Source organism: Orcinus orca, chromosome 2 (genome assembly GCF_937001465.1).
Source record: "Orcinus orca chromosome 2, mOrcOrc1.1, whole genome shotgun sequence".
NCBI lineage: Eukaryota > Metazoa > Chordata > Mammalia > Artiodactyla > Delphinidae > Orcinus > Orcinus orca.
Genome location: NC_064560.1, coordinates 2,256,944 through 2,271,472, shown reverse-complemented (window position 1 = coordinate 2,271,472; position 14,529 = coordinate 2,256,944). Strand labels below are relative to the sequence as shown.

At 52.4% G+C, this 14,529-nt stretch overlaps 1 protein-coding gene and 1 long non-coding RNA gene across 2 annotated transcripts in view; both read right to left on the bottom strand.

Annotated features, from left to right (window-relative positions):
* The window catches only part of SVIL (supervillin), a 234,683-nt gene extending 224,324 nt beyond the window's left edge, over positions 1-10,359 (bottom strand). The window contains exon 1 of the mRNA XM_049706465.1: positions 10,113-10,359. The gene's annotated coding sequence lies outside the window, so the exon portion shown is untranslated. The remainder of the gene's footprint in view (positions 1-10,112) is intronic.
* Positions 10,360-11,406: 1,047 nt separating this feature from the next.
* LOC117196116 (uncharacterized) overlaps positions 11,407-14,529 on the bottom strand; it is a 57,162-nt gene continuing 54,039 nt past the window's right edge. The window contains exon 4 of the long non-coding RNA XR_004476167.2: positions 11,407-11,533. This is a non-coding gene — a long non-coding RNA (uncharacterized LOC117196116). The remainder of the gene's footprint in view (positions 11,534-14,529) is intronic.

The following is a 14,529-nucleotide window of genomic DNA, read 5'->3' as shown; positions in this document are numbered from 1 at the left end:
TACAGTCCCTCCCGGGCGACAATGAGCCTGGCAGCCAGTTTCTGCAAAGCTTGGCAGAGGGAAAAGGAAGGCTCTTTAGAAATACAGTTGGCGAAACACTGAGTATAAAGGACACTCTGAGAAAATGCATAATTGCAGACTCAGAGTCACTGTCTCGACCAGTACATCCTTTACGGGACAGCGGAGGAAGTCTAGACCCCCACTGGACATCCTGTAACCGCATGGCTCTCCAGGCTTTCTTCTTCCTTCGTTACATGCAGCGGTGCAGATGGACACAGAAGGAAAAGTAAACCTACAAGACGTTGACCTGGTGTCTCCTTGACTGCATAAAGTTTATGACTTGGGATCTGAATTCAAACCCAGACCTGACTACTTACTGTCTTCTCTCATTTGAGGTACTTCCCCTATCAAGGCTTCAGCTCAGAGAGGGTGCTGATTAAAAGACGCCCAGCACGTCCAGCCCGAGGCATAGAGCCCGAGGCACGGTCCCAGCCTCAATGCTGCATCGCCACGCCCACCACTGCATCCTGCGTGCCCGTCACACCTGGAATGTACTTCCGTCTCACCTACAACACGTTCCCGTGGTGGCAAAGCCATCTCCGACTGTAAGCCCCATGAGGGCAGGATTCGCTCTGTATTCTCAATGCCAAGCCCGCACACACGTGCACACACACGTGGTGAACAGACGTTTGCTGACCAAACCAATGAATGAATCAACAGTCTGACTGATCACTTTCATATCTTGTTTTCTATATAATCCCAATTTAAAAAACCTTTCCCCAGGTGTTGTTATAGACAGATTACTAGATTGCGTGAACTGAACCCGATGCCCACATCAAGATTCTGCTGGACGCCGATTACAGAACATTTGTTGAAACAAAGATCCCTTGGTCTGGGTGAGTCTATAGGAACATAAGCTCCTATTCCGATGCGCTAAGCAGACTCCCCTATCTACCAGGGCAGAAAAATGGGCTCCCTTTTAATTGGGAAGGTCTAGAAGCAAACTCCATGTTGGCACAGGTAAGCATCCTTTCCCTTTGTTTTACAGAATTAAAAAAAAAAAAAAAGGAGAGCAAGGTGCAAGGGCTCCAGGGCTCATGGGGAACACCACCTAGCAGGGGCTGCACCCCAGACGCTCTCCCTGCAGCCCTGGCTCAAGGCATCCTTCCCCACTGCTTCCCAACAGCCAACCCGTTCCATCGTGACCCTGAGGATACCCCTCCATGTTCGTAGCTTTGGAGAGAAAAATAAAGAGTCCCAAATCAGGGTGAATCCGTGAAGGATCTCCCCAGACCTCCTCTCCAGCATATTTTCATGGATGAGGGATCACCGCTAGGAAATACCCCCCATGAGCCTCCGGAACGGCACAGACTTGAGATGACCAATCATTCAGAACTTACACACAAGCCAGACCGGCCACACAGTACAAACTCAACTTCCTTTCAAGATCTTTCAGAAATATAATTTGAAGGGGTGGGGGGAGGCGGGGGAAAGCAAGTGTTAATTCTGCTCTGTGTATGTACAATTTCCATTTGCAAGGAAGAGGTTATCCAAAAACAAGCTCATGTTTCAGTGACCTTCACGGCACTGCCACGTGAAAGGAGAGCCAAAATAAATCTCTAAGCCATTACCCCCAAAGTTCAACCCTTTGAAATGCCCTGACTTGACCAGTTTCAAGACTGGTGTTTCCAAGTTTCAATTCCAAGAACCCCCCCTTTTTTTTTTTTTTTTTTACAAATATCTAAATAAAAACTGTGATAGCGTATATGATGTATGTCACGATTATACCCAATGCAGGTGACAGCCAAGCAGGATTGGCCTGGGACAAAGACAGAAGGGCCTGCAAAATGTGGGTCTGAAAAAATACAGGAGAAAGAATCTACTTCTCAGGCAGCACAGTCAAAGAAGGGGAGGAAGGACTGTCTATTTGAAAGGGACTAAGAAAGTAAATCTTAACAGTGCTCATCAGCACAAGGAAAAAAATGTGTCACTATGTGTGGTGACAGACGTTACCTAGACTTACTGTGATCATTTCGTGATACACACAAGTACTGAATCGTTAGGTTGTAGGACTGAAGCTAGTATGTCAACTACATCTCAGTAAAAAGAATTAAAAGGGTTAAAAAGGGGTGGGGTCGGGGAGGGGAGGCAGGACAGGAACAAAGCCACGTACACACTGGAGGCCTGGGGAAGCGCACACACAAAGGGGCAGCAGGGAGCCCAGAGGAGGGGCTGCGACAGGGCAGCAGAATCAGCGGGAGGAAAAGCCGACAGGAGTCAGCAGCAAGGACAGCAAGGGGGAAAGTCACCCCGTGTCAAAGGGCAGGCTGGCTAGTGGGGGGAAGTAATTAAACACCAATGACAGATGGAGATAAGGGCATCCCAGGCAAGGCCGGCGTCCCTAAGACACCTGACACCGAGACTGCGCGGCAACAGACCGGCAGCAGAGGAGGGGCAGGCGTCAAAGAGGAAACACAGGGTCCCAGGAGGAGCGGAATGCTGCCTAAGTTTGGGGGTGCTGTTGGAGGCATATGGGGAGCAAAACCGTGGCTGCACGGGGCACCCGGGGGAGGCCTGGGCCCGGGAGGGGCCTCACGGCTGCAGCCCCAAAGCGCATCGGCTTCGTCCTCCTGCAGGGTAGGGGCTGCCGCTTCCAGCCTCTAAGCAGCAGGATACTGAAGGCGTTACCTGGTCCCCACGACCACGAGAGCCGGCGCACTTCCCAGCGCCCCCCTGTGAAAAGGAGGACGCGGTAACTCTGACCATCCGTGAACACCTGACATCCATCAAGAACTGTGTAGCGTCCAGAGCATCAAACGGGGAGAAATACCTCGATGCAGTTAACGTGAAGTCTCCTTCTGAAAGGAGCTGAGCCGGCTGGAGAAGGACAACAGGTCCAGTTACCATGCTGGGCCTCTGCGTGTCTGCAGGTGTGTGTGCACAGGTGTGCATGTGTGTGATGGGAAGGAGGGATGAACGTGTCAGAAAGCTGGATGGACCTAGAGACCATCCATCAGACTGAGTGACGTAAGTCAGACACAGACAAATATCATACGATATCACTTAAGTGTGGAATCGAAAAACATGGTATCAATGTACTTATTTACAAAACAGAAACAGACTCACAGATATAGAAAACAAACTTATGGTTACCAAAGGGGAAGGGGAGGAGGGATAAGTTAGGAGTTTGGGGTGAACAGATATACACTGCTATAGATAAAACAGGTAAACAGCAAGGTCCTACTGTAGAGCACAGGGAACTCTACTCAACACCTTGTAATAACCTATAATGGAAAATAAGCTGAAAAACAATAGGTTTATATCTATCTATATCTGTATCTATAGAGATATATATAAAACTAAACCACTCTGCTGCACTCCTGAAACTAACACAACACTGCAAATCAGCTACAGTTCAATTTAAAAAATAAAGGGAAAGAAAAGCAAGCTGGCAGCTGTGCTCGAAAGCCAAGACTCGAAAACAGAACATGATGAATAAACGATTATAACGTGCAGAGAAGTGTAATAAGGAAGAGAGTCATCCCAGGGAAAGAACCCAGCGAGGACCGGTGCAGTCGGCGCAAGTACAACGAAGTCTCCAGAAGGACCTCGAGGACTCATCCTCTAGTTTTGAGCAGGCTGACCCTTCCTAGACTTGGCCAGTGAGGGCGCTGAGTTCTGAGGCAGGACCTTGTGATTCCAGTCCTATAGCCCAGGCAGGGTTCTCAACGGCAGGCAGAGCCTGTTTCCCCTGCTGTACAATACACCCCACCCACTCCCGCCCCCGGTCATCAGTCCTGAGAACCAAACAGAGTTCCCCAGAGTCTCAAAAGAAAACGGCAGCTAAACCAACCGAAGGCCAAAACGTGGTCAAAAATCTAAGATTCCTAAGCAAGAGGGATGGAGTAAAAGATATGCGAATGTGTCCATGGCGCCCAGAAGGGGATTAAAGGGCTTAGAATTGTGGGTCTAACTCAGCAACTCTGGGTCGCTGGGTGAGCTGAAGCCACAGCTGTTTCCAGCACAAGAGCCCCTAAGAGTGAGACGAGCATCGGCGTCTGAGGCTTTTGCCCGTGTCCGAGTGATCGGGGTTTTCTTTATAACCTCTTCTAGAACAAAGGAATTGAAGCTGACTCAGTCCCTGTAAGGGGCTGGAGTTACGCTTGTAGCTGCTAGAGGCCATTCATTCACAGGAACTAGGAGGCAAGACGCTTTCGAGGGCTGGGCAGGAGTCAGGGGCCAGGGGGCGCAGGTAGAGACAGGTGTGTCTACATGCACAGGCAAGGCCTTCTGTCGTTAGTACACGTACTCAACATCTGATCAACCTTATAATGCTTCTTCTGTCTTCCTGTACCCAGACACTCCTCCTCGGCTTTATTTGAGCAGACGTGGTGACAACACCGATGCGATTACACAAAGAGCTGCCTGAAGAGGCACTTTCACACAAAAAAGACGCTGCCTCTATTACAGCCCTCATATAGTACTTGTTTACGTCTGCTGTTTCTGAGCTGTGAGTCCTCCAGGTCTGGGCCCAAGCCCTTGTTCACCTTCAGGCCCGCTGCCATGTGGACGCTCAACCTAAGATTTGCTGAAGTAAACCACCCAGCCAAATCATCTCAGATAAGTAACAGTAACAACTTCTTGGAAACGCCAGTTTCCTCACGGATAAGGTAAGGGGTGTGGGCAAAGCACCTCCCGGCTCTAACAAATGCAAAATACCCTAATCTTCTGAAAACAAAAGAGCACTGTCTGGACACACATCGTAACTTTTACACATTTCAGGCAACAGAAAAATGTATGTGATTAACCTTGATGGATACGGCAATTAAAAAAAAACACACATTTAGTTTTAATATGAGACCCGTTCCTTTGTTAGTCAATGAAATAGAAAAGCGACCTAGGTTTTAAGTAGGGAAAAACTATATACACATTGGTCATCCTGAAAAAACTGTATTCGGAACAAAATGTTAATTCTGACATTTCCTTTTAAACCTTCTCCCCTGAGAGGCTCTATCGGGAATAACATTGACATAACAGAAACAAACAAGACTCTTTACGGTGGCTACAGTTTAACAACGGCATCTGCGGATGGTTACCTTCCTTGGGGACTCTGCTCAAAAGCAGAGAACGGAGGCACAGTTGTCCCAGCAGCTGGCAAGTTCTCCCCCATATGCGGAGAAGTTGTGGAACAGCTGGGGAATGCAAGATGCTTTTGAACACGCTGCTATGTGATCCAAAATAACGCTGTCTGTTCATCTTCCCGACAATGGTAGCGACAGCCCAGCGCAGGTCTGGCGCATGCCCTACAGCTGCTTCTTTCTTCCGCCCTGGAAACTCAACAAGTAGCTACAAATGAAGCGAGATGCACAAAAGGGGAGAAACCCTGCTGCTAACCCTTTATGTGCCGTCCCCTGCTTACACGGCAGATCGCTTTGCCATGTGGGAGAACGCTGCATTTCGAACCCAAATGGAAAATCTATGTTTAGCTTTCAAGAGCGAGCCCTCCCTGGACTCCACGCCATGCCCATCCTGGTGACAACGTTCACGATCGGGTGGCGTTTAACAACATTATAAGGTCTCCAGTGCTGTCGCCCTGGGTGATTATTTAAAAGATAAATGCAAAATCGAGAACTAGGAAATAGCAACGTCCAGGGGTCTTTCATCAACAACTTGACATAGTATATTTGAAAACAACTGTTTCTCCACTTGTTGCTAAACTGAAAAGCTTCCGAGATCTTTTAACATATTAAATAGCTATCCTGCTTGTTAGCTGGTTCTGCAGCTTAACTGGACATAACCAGACCTCTCTATGTCACCTTCCAAATGCTAGTTTGGCAATTTTCAGATCATACATAGGTCACCATATTTGAGCAAACAGTTCTGAAATGTTATCTCAAACTCTCCTCCCTCCTCTGTCCATTTCGTGGCCCATCTTTAAACAGACTCCAGGCAATCTTGTTTTCCAAGTAATGGCCCCACTTGCCAAGTCGGGCCAGCACAATTTTCACAGACGCAGATGCTCTCTTTAGTGTTGTCAATGGCTAGTGAATGAACAAAGAGAAGACCTGCTTCCTTTTCTCCAGCTGGTTTGGTTTTGAGCTTGCTTTTTTAAGTCCTGTCATCGTGGCTATTAGGATACTGGCTTCAAATTTAAAGGAAAGAGAAATAGCTGGAGGGCTGGCCGCAAAATTACACAGTGGTAACACTAGGAGGAAAGCCCGATGGTTCCGGAGCCCCTTGTAAATTCCCTGGGCAACGAGACAAAGTTTTCCATCACTACCACCCCGCCTCCCACCACACACGGACACACAGCACTTGCTGACAAGAAGAAGAATCGCTAAGCGCCTCACACCTTGCTGTATGAACCAAGAAGATGAAGTTCAACTATCAACTATTTTGCCTCTCTAGACGAGGGAAGGGAAGAAAGAAAGAGTCTGTTCTTGGACATCATCATTATTAGTTAACACTCGTTGGGCGGCTACGACCTCCTAGGCTCTGTGCTACTAAGTACCTTGTATGAATGACCAAATTTAAGCCTTGCAGCTTGAAACCAGGTGGTGCTGTGACTATTCCTGCCCTAAAAGAGCAAAGTGAAGCTCAGAGAAGCTGAGCAACTTGCCCAACGCTACAGACCTATAAACGGTGGAGGCGGCATTCGAAGCCTGCCCTTAGTCATCATGCCTCACTGTCTCCACAACTGGCCCTGCACTAGGACATTCTGAGTCAGAACTGTCATTCCAGGGTTCCAAACAACATCTTTCTTTAAGGCAATACACTTTCAGTACATTCAAGACAACACCACCGCCCCATATTATAAACTTGAGCTCAATAATGCCTAAAGATGTGGAGATGATCTCAGATGTCTAAAAGGAATTTTAGAGTCATAACCCATCAGACAGTTAATGAAGGCTGGCTGCATTTCCAAGGCATTTGAAATACACATTCAGCGTGGTGGCAAAGTCACAGAGCTTAGACAGGGTAGGCACTGCGGCTCCTTTCTGCAGGGAAGGCCCACAGAGCTCCTAGCTACACAGACCTCCTGACCCCAGGCCCACCTGCCTAATGAGACACCACACAAAGCAAAGGACAGCTGTTTCTGACTCTCTCTGGGGCGGTCAGATAATTCTAAGCGGTTTACTTGTCTTCACTATACCTTAAGCTTTAAACTAAGAGTTGGGGGACTTCCCTGGTGGCCTAGTGGCTAGCATTCTGGGCTTTCACTGCCGTGGCCCAGGTTCAATCCCTGGTTGGGGAACCGAGATGCCACAAGCTGGGCAGCACGGGCAAAATAAATAAATAACTAAAAAGAAATAAACTAAGAGTTGGTTTAGCTGAGGCCTTGAGCCACAGAAAAGTCAGCCACAGGTGGAAGGTCAATCTAACCCTAATAACGAACATGATCAAACCTGCACCCTGACTCTTCAATCAGCAAAACGCGTAACAACTTTACAGGAACGTCCTTTGGCATAAAACTGGGATGAGCAAACCTTACCCTTTGGGGCAGGAGAGACTCTTGGGCCCAGAAACCTCTTTAAGCCTGTCTCCCCACCTGTGAAATAGAAATCACCGCTCTGGAGGAGGCTGGGAGGTTTCAAAGCGAACGGTGAAGCGCTTTCCCAAGTGGACACAAGATTCTCTCAACAGAAGGCCTTTCCCTACTTCAGAAGGGAGTGGCGTCAGATAAGATAAGAAAACGTGAATTCTATCCACGGATTACCGAGGGATCAGGTTTCACACCAGACCAGAGCGCCCCAGGTTTCTCTCGGGCAGCACCTCCTCTGGGTCCAGCTCCCGCGAAATGTCTGTCGCGCAGGGGAGATGGTGCCCCTGCCATTCCAATGATAGACTCGTGCCTAAGTCTGGGGTTTGCATAACCTCGGGGGAGGGGGAGCGGGGAGGACAGGAGCTCTCTCCTTTCTTGCCGCGGTCCTCTCCCCTTCTGCGGAAATTCCAATGGCAACAAACTGTCAAGGCTGCACAGGAGCTGTACTGCCGAGGCCAGGAGCGCTTAACCCCGCACCTGACCCAGACTGCGGCCTGGACTGGAGTCGCCGGGCCGCTAACTCACAGGAATGCAACCACCGCCTTCTGGAGGTCCCCTCTGGGCGCCCGGGGCCGCCGCTGTCACCCCAGGACTAAGCCCCTCCCTTCCGGGAGCCCGCGGGGAGGGGCGTGGCCCGGCGGTCCGGCAGGGCGCGCGGCGCTGGGACCGTGCGCCCGCGGGGGCCCTGGGGCCCGGGCGGTGGGGAGGGCAGGCCGGCAGTGTCGCGGTTCTACGCACACGCGTGTCGCTCCCCGGGCCGCCCCTCCCCCGCCCCTCCTGCCCGCCTAACCGGCCGCCCCGCTAACTTCCCGAAACTCCGCGGAGGGAAATCCTGAGACAGCCGGTACCTCCGGACGGCGCGCGCCGGGGACGGAAGTGGGTGGGAGCGGCGGCCGCGCCGCGCCTTTGTTGCTGCGCCGGGACCCCGCGGGCCCACGGGAGCGCCCCATCGCGGCGGCCCGGGGATCGGTCGCCCCTCCCAGCTCGCCGACCCCGGCAGGACCGCCCGGAGCCCGAGCCTAACTGACCCCTCCTCCGGCCCCCGGAGGAGGGCGCGCCGCGGCGCGTCCTAGTGTCTGCCAGCCGGAGCCCGGCGAGGCCGATGCCCGCCCTCGGCCACCGCGCCAAGGGACGCTCCTCACCTTCTTTCCGAGCTTTCCCCAGGCCTCCGGGGCACAATCGCCGCTCCCCGCCCCACAGCAGCTGGGCAGCCCCGACTCTCGACAGCGCCACGGCCACTCCCTGACTCCCTGCACAGAGTGAGGACCGGGTCCCCCTCCCGGGAGGATTCACCGCTCCTCACCTGGAGCCTCGCTCGAGTCCCCTCCCCTCCGCCGGTCCGCGCGACGACCAGGAGCGGGCGCCCTCTGCCGGGCCTCCCGGCCGGAGCTCCCCAGGCCGGAGTGGGTCGGGAACATGGAGCCCGGCCGAGCGCGGGGAACCCCGCGGCCAGCCCTCGGGAGCAGGGGCCATTGCGCCGGGACCGTCCCGGGCCGCCAAGCCCGGGCTGGGCCCGACCTCGGGCCAAGAGGACCAGAGCTGTCCCTGAACCCCGGGGCCACTGCGCGCCCGGAGTCACCACCCCACTCGCGGGCCGGCCGGTCCAGCCCTGCCCCCGGGAGGCGTCCCCAGGAACCCGCCATCAATCGCGTGCGCACGGAAAGTCAGTTTAAAAGCCCCGGAAAGTCAGTTTCACTGTGTGAAAACAAAGTTTGGGTCCTCGTTCCCAGTAGCCCTCCTCCGCCCGAATTAAAGGGACGGAGGGGAGGGCGGAGGCCTGTCACAACCCCCGGGTCCTAGGACTTGGAAGACGCTTGGGGCGAGCTTCAGAGACAGTCGCAGCCCGGGTGGAGCCCAAGGTCGGCCGGCGCGTTGCCCCCCAGCCGGGGGGTGTGGCTGGCCCATGACTCGCTCTTTCGCCCGGGTAAACACACTTCCAGCAGGTGAGCCTACCCGCCCCCGCCTCTGCCCTGCGCCAGGTCCTGGGTGCAAGTGTGGAGGGGGACCAGGGGGAGCCGAGAGGACACCCAGGCGCGATGGGCCGCGTCCCCCGCCGAGCGCGTCCACGCGCGCGCCCCGCCTCCCCGCACTCACCTAGCCCGCGGGCTCGCCCACCTGCCGGCCCGCAGCCGGCGCACAGCTCCCCGCGGCGACGACGGTGGCGGGGGGCGCACGCTGGTCCCTGCGCGAGCTGGCTGTCGGCGAGGGAACCGGGAGAGTCTGTCCGGCGCCCCGGCGCCGCAGCTGCCCGAGCAGACAAGTTGCGAGGCGGCTCAGGGCCGAGCGGGCGCCTCCGTCCCCGAGTGCGGGCGCGCGAGTCCCGGCGCAGCGGGCGGGCGCCGGGTAGTAGTTGTAGGGCCCCCGGGTGTCGGCCGCCGGGCGTTCTGAGTGGCTCGGACCGCGAGCCAGGCTGGAGGGGCCGGCGCGACCCACCCCCTCGGCACGCGCACGCGCCGGCCCGGGGACGCGCACGCGCGCGCACCCGGCGGCTCCGGGGCCCCGGGGCTCGCCGCGCTACCCGCGCTGCCCGCGCTCCAGTCCCGCGTGTTGCCCGAGGGGCGCCGCTGACCTTAGAGACCCCGAGCAGGCGCCCTGAGTGTCCAGCAGATGCAGGGATAAAAGCGTCCGACGTGTGCGAAGGTTGTAGCCGCAGGCGCTCCGGGCCAGTTGTCAGGGAGACCGTCCTGGCCCCGCGGCTCACAACTGTGAAAAAGTCACGTCACCCTCCGACCTGGCCGTCTTGACTGGGGACCAACCCCTCTCTCCGTGGTTCTCACACTTCACACTTCGGCGGATCAGAATCGCCCGCCCACCTGAGCCTAGTCACGACACAGAGTGCTAGCTCCTCCCCACTTTCTCATTCTTTACATCCGCCAGGTGAGGCCAGGCAGCTGTGCAGACTAAACCGCTGAGGTGCGTGAAGGGCTTGGTAATCTGCAAAGCAGTGGCTAAGTCTAAACTTGCGAAATCCACCCGTGCTCCTTGTCTGTTTCACTAGCAGGTGTTCCCATTTAATCTCCCTCCAATCCCTGCTTCTTTTCCTCTGAGTGTTAAGACTTACTTTCCTGCTAGGAGGCAGCAAGCTTAGGCATGGCAGCCCCCATGGGAGGAGAGAAAGGCGAGCGCGTCAGCTTCCTAGGGCCGCCATCACAAACTACCAGACGCTGCGGCCTAGACCACAGAAGCTTCTTTTCTCACGGATCTGGAGGCTGGAAGTCCAAGATGGAGGCGTCCGTCAGGAGGGTTGGTTTCTTCCAAGGCCTCTCTCTCCTTGCCTCGCGGGTGGCTGCCTTCTCTGTCTTGGCCTGGGCTCTCCTATGTGTCTGTGTCTAATGTTCTCTTTTAAAGACACCAGTCACACTGGATGACAGCCTACCCATAAGCCCTCATTTTAACTCAGTTACCTCTTTACAGACCCTCTCTCCAAATACAGGCACATTCTGAGGTACTAGGAGTTAGTGCTTCAACAGATGAACTTGGGGGGTCGGGGGGGGGTGCGGCAGGGCCTGGGGACGCAGCTCAACCCATAACAAACAGGGAGCGCCACTGCCCCGAAGGTCCTGGCACAGAATTTGAGCGTCAGCCTTCCCTCCTCCCTACTTATCCCTGTACCCTCCCCGTAGGCTGGCCTGTGTGTGGACTGACGCACACTGAAAGGCTGAGATTCAAAGCTGGAAGGACTGAAAATCCAGTAACAAAACGGCCCTCTTAGCTCAGGGTCCTGGGAAATACGATCAGGACAACACTGCAGTGTGTGAAATGGATATTGGAGAATGTATCAGCAATTTGGAACCCTGACCCAGCAGATATTTCAGAACCAGCCCATTACAGTTTGTTAATGCCTAAGTACAGAGTCACCCTTGCCTTCGTCCTGCCTTTGTTGGAGCTATGCCATCTCCAGAAGCCTCCTGAACGAGGGACTGTTGAATAAACACAGTAAAGACGCTTCCCTCCTCCTAGCTCCCTGGGAGAACTCTGGCAGCATCGAAGCTAGGAAAGGCAGGTGGAAGCAAAGACAAGGGCGATTTGCACGGATCCCAGGCTCACCAGACCCAGCTGATCCTCAGCAAGTCAGCAATAACCCTGAATTTGGGGCCTTCCCAGAGCCTCATTCCCAATCCTCTGCTGGTCCCAGCTTTGCTGTGTGGCTTCATCTAACACCAGGCTAGACCGCTCCCCAATCTCCAAATCCAAGTGGCTATTGGATCAGCTTGGGCACTCCAAAGTCGGTGTGTCCATCATTGAACCCTTTCCCCAGACTTTGTCTCCCCGCCTGCACCCTCGATCTGAGCGGATGGCCCAGACGCACATCCGAGACAGGACCTGCTTCAAGCCACCCGCTACGGTGTCCTTGATGCCTCACAGAGGCCTCCCCGCTTACCCATTCCCACCGCCGTTGCCCCAGCCAAGGCCCTTCGTACAGTTTCTCCTCTGGTTTTCGACACCGGCCCCCCAGATAGACCCGCTGCCCCAGCCTGCCTCTGGCCAGCATCACCCACGCTGCTCCTTTAGGGATCTTTCAAAGCCAGAAACCTCGTTATCCTGTGCCCTTCTTAAAACCTCTCAGTGGATTTCCTTTATGTTTCGGGAGAAAATTCAAGCGCCTTTGCTTCCCTCCTCTGGAGGCTCATCTCTGACCATTTCCCACCTGTGTCCTTCGCTGGCGCGACAGAGACCACTCACAATGCCTGCAGACTCGAGAGGGCTCCTGCCCTCTGAGCACAAACCCCTAGGACTCTCTTGGTCTAAGGAGACGGTGTCACTCCTCTTCCAGCGTCCTCCAGAGAGCCACCAGGTCTAGGAAGCCCACCCACTCCTTCCTGAATTGGGGGGGGTCCCCACAGCACCCCAGGTGCATCTCGGTTGTAGCAGAACATTGGCCATGATTCCTGGATCACCCTTCTGCAACCAAGAGGTCCTGGACAACAGGATCCTTATCCATTTTTGTAAGCCGAAGTCTAGGCTGCACTGAATGCTCAAAAAAAAAAAAAAAGTTTGCTTTAAGGAATGAATTAATTCTTAGAAATTCAGAGGATTTAGTCAAATGTGGCATCTGTTAGCAAGTCCCTTATTTGGAGCAAGCTTCACTTTTTCTGACAATACTTGTGAACACTCTCCCTTAAGTCACTTCCTGTTTGAATTATAGGTTCATCCTTTAGAATCTCTAATTAACTTCTATGCTTCCTAAATACCCAGAGTGCCTCGGGGGTTTTCAAGCTGCTGGTCACGGAATCAGTTTTATGGGTAGAGATGAGCATTTTTTTTTAATGAAACAGAATTAGAATTAAACACATGCATCCTGCCTAGTAAGAGTTAGTGTTGTTTTCATAAAACTTTTGTTAACTATAATTCTGAATGGTGTGTGTGTGTGTGTGTGTGTGTGTGTGTGTGTGTGTGTGTGTGTGTGTGTGTGTGTGTGTGTGTGTGTGTGTGTGTGTGTGTGTGTGTGTGTGTGTGTGTGTGTGTGTGTGTGTGTGTACAAGGTTGCTGTGTCGTCCAATTTATCCCTTCCTGTGGGTAATGGTTAAAAGCTGGGGCAACGCTATCTTACAGAGGGCTGGAGTTGTGCTCTCACCAGATGACATATTTTTAGAGACACTGGAAAAGGGGGTCATTAAGCAGAGAACATTTTCTGGAAAGAAATTCTGAGCCAGACTTTTAATCAAGGAATTGGCCAAGTGGAGAGTAAAACACAGGACTCCCTCTGGCACACAGTAGGTGCCCCCTAAGTGCTTTGATTGCCTGGTCTATTCATGGAGATGTGTGCAGGAAGTTCTCTTGGCTGGAATCTGTCAAGGAGTAATAAGAAATGAGATCAGTGACACAGAGCAGAGGAAGGAGGCCTGGGTTGTGGCCAGACCTTGCCCTGAGGTTTCACGAACAGGAGGTGGAGTGACATGGGATTTCCTAACCCGGCTTCCATCGCGAACGTTCCAAGATCAAATGTTACGAAGCAAACCTTTGCTGAAATAAAAATACCACTTTCCCTGGGTTAGAGTGGGAGATGTAAGTGCTCAAGGCAATGAATTCAGATGAGAAGCTGTATTTTCTCATCTCTGACCATCAACTCGTCTGGAAAGCCTGTGGGGAGAAGGGCCTAAATGAGACAGGATTATGAAATGAGGAGAAGTAACAGGTGGCCCTTATAAAACTATAACCTTGAGAGATCTGCCAAGTATTTCCATCCATATTAGACGCCTTTAACTGAGAAACCGAGACCCAGCCCACAACTATTCGGAAGGCAAGGTCCTCACTCCCTAAAGTTTAGAATCTGCAAAAGAAGGTTGCCGTGTAAATAAAGAACACGTATTATTGCTACTATGTTTTTTCATTGCTTAAGTCGTTCTGATTTGGGCAGATGAGAAGAATAAAAACTTGGACCAGGGGGATAGAGATAAGATTTTGGGAGGGTTGTTAACTTTAAAAAAAAATGTTAGACTTTGTTATTTTATGGCGGTAACACTGGTTTATAACATTATCTAAGGTTCATGAACCCAATATTCTATTTCAATTTCAACATACCTTACAGCGTGCTCACCACCAGAAATTTAGTTTCCATCCGTCACCGTACAGCTGATCCCCTTTACCTATTTTACTCTTCCTCTTACCCCTTCCCCTCTGTTCTCTGTATCTACATGTTTGTTTTTGTTTGGTTTGTCCACTTATTTTGTTTTGTTTGTTTTTCATATTCCACATATGAGTGAAATCATACAGTATTTAGACAAGATTTTTAAAAAGAGAAACAGGGTGGACCAGAGATAGCCAAAATTATAATGAAAAAGAAATTCTAGAAGACAATTTCTCTGTTCTCTTGCTTCTAAGTAGAAATATACTTGGCCATGAATATTATAGAATTATATTTTAAATTTGAAAGATGGACAAAATCTGAAAGAAATCAGACTGTCACAAGCATGAGTTTTAATAAAACTTTAAAATGGGTTCCAGATTCTTCTTTCAGCTTTTGAAAACACACACACACAACAGGG